This window comes from Micropterus dolomieu, unplaced genomic scaffold (genome assembly GCF_021292245.1).
Source record: "Micropterus dolomieu isolate WLL.071019.BEF.003 ecotype Adirondacks unplaced genomic scaffold, ASM2129224v1 contig_14371, whole genome shotgun sequence".
Classification (NCBI taxonomy): Eukaryota; Metazoa; Chordata; class Actinopteri; order Centrarchiformes; family Centrarchidae; genus Micropterus; species Micropterus dolomieu.
The window spans coordinates 1-2233 of record NW_025743357.1 but is presented as its reverse complement, the minus strand read 5'-3'; the positions used below and the strand labels follow the sequence as shown (position 1 = coordinate 2233).

The 2233-nt window shown below is 48.2% G+C and overlaps 1 long non-coding RNA gene across 1 annotated transcript in view; it reads right to left on the bottom strand.

Annotated features, from left to right (window-relative positions):
- The window catches only part of LOC123966834, a 2313-nt gene extending 994 nt beyond the window's left edge, over positions 1 to 1319 (bottom strand). The window contains exon 1 of the long non-coding RNA XR_006824076.1: positions 480 to 1319. This is a non-coding gene — a long non-coding RNA (uncharacterized LOC123966834). The remainder of the gene's footprint in view (positions 1 to 479) is intronic.
- Positions 1320 to 2233: the final 914 nt, after the last annotated feature.

Below are 2233 nucleotides of genomic sequence, written 5' to 3'. Positions count from 1 at the left end.
AGGAGGTGGGGTCATGTTTCCATGGTAACAAACAGAGGTGATGGTGGAGATGGGGCTTAGGGAGGGCTTATCTGTAGATGTAGACCCTCATCAGGAGACCTTGACCCTGACCAGTAGCTGGACCCTTATCTGTAGACATGGATTCTCATCAGGAGACCTGGATCCTCATCAGGAAACCATGACCCTGACCAGTAGCTGGACTGTTAGTCAGAGACCCTTCCTGTTACCCAGCACAGCTACTGGTGAGCAGCTTGAACTGGTATAAAACCAGTCTGCTTGGTACTGAACTGGTCCAACAGCTCAGACCAGCAACACGCTGCTAACGACCACTCTCACTGCTCCTTTCAACTAATCAATAAGTTAGAAATACAAGTGACGTCTTGTTGTGTTTGACCAATAATCATTATTTATTGATTTATTTCAGCTTCTCACATTTGAGAAGCTGGAAACTCAAAAGTATTCTTCAATGACAGAAACACCTGCTGATCAACTTTCTGTTCATCAACTGATCGACTAATATAACATGATTTTCTACACGGAATCGTGTATGGAAGAAAAACACTGCCGTCCTGGCTACTGACAGACGACCCTGACGACCTCTAATGACCCCTGACCTCGGGCAGACAGCGGCTGAAGTTCCTAGCTGAGGTCTTCCAGACGTCTTCACTGACCTTCTGTCTGGTCCTGAACTGATCTGGACTCCACGTCGGACGGCGACACCTGAGTTCCAGGTGATCTTCGGTGGGGTCAGTAACATGTGACTGGTGATGTAGCTTCACCTGCACAGGTGAGGTTTGACTCAACTGATCCAACTGGAGGAAAGAAAACATCTTACTGAAAGCTCACCTGACCTCAGACCTGCTTTCAGTCAGCTGTCACCACGTCTCCCTTTACTTTGTTTCTGCTGTGAAGCTCCGCCCCCTGCCTGCTCTTGTCCAATCAGCTGTCACAGGCCCTCACCTGCACCTCAACACTGTCCTACCTCTGAAACACACACACCTACCTGTCTCTCTCTCTCTCTAACACATTCAGTCTCTCCCTCTCATCCAGCTGCAGCTCGTCTTCTACTCGTCGTCGTCGTCCTCCTCGTCTTCGTCCTCTCCTTCGTCGTCCTCCTCTTCCTCCCCTCCCTGAGCTGAAGAGCCGGGGTTCCTGGCGTACGTGCCGCCGCCGCGGTACGCCACCATGTCCTGTCAGACAGACGGGTAAATGTTTATTACACCGCCAACAGTTGTCTGGGCTCTCTGCACCTGTCCGTCATAGTGCAGCGCTCTGTATTCTGGCCTTAGTGAAGGAAACACTCAGACTGCAGCTCGTTTAAAAAGTTTCTGGGCCTTCTCCTCGTAGGGCAGCTTCTCAGACTGGGACAGTTTGCTCCACATCTCTCCCAGCTTCTTGGCACAGTCTCCTATAGACAGACCAGGGTACTGCTGCTTCACGCTGGGACGGTACTCGCTGCAGAACACGAAGAACGCAGACCTGCACGCACACAGACAGACAGACAGACGGGTTAACGCTCATCATGGAACGGAGACGCTTTGTTGCTGAATCCGGTTCAGCCCTGAAACAAACTACATCCTGTTTTACTAGATAATATAAATAACCAGCGGGACAAATTCAAACCGCTTGTTGAACCAAAGATACTATTTCCTGATTCATTCATCATTTTATTTCCTGTGTGATTTCTGGTTGATTAATAAGCATTTAACTTGCATCATCCTAAAAGGACTGGTTTCTAGTCCTAGTTTACTTCTTTAAGCTCAGCTCCTCCTGGTCAGCACAGTTTTCAGACTCCTCTGAACGCTGAGTTCAGCTGTCAGACTCCATAGTGTGGCGGACTAGAATAAAGACCGGCCCCACGCTGCCTTGTCTTGTTTCATGATGAGGGGTCCCCAATGTTCAGAGTCTCTGGATCTGTCTTATGGACAAAATGATGGCGAGCCTCCCAGTGTGATTCTGAAGAGACGCAGACTCATCGAATTCTCCACCTGGAGGTAGGACAGGACCAGTCGCCTCAGCTGCTACACTCATTCATCCCAGAGTGAAAGAGAAAAACTGTCACAGACACTTTAACAGAGAAGTATTGACAGTGAACTGACTAAGAAGAAGGAAGACTTAAACGACTATAGCAGGATCAAACGCAAAGACTTAGATTTATTTTAGAGGGACCATTTTTTATTTTCATTCATTGTTACTTTCTGTGAGTAACAGTTACTGGTTACTGATTACCTGA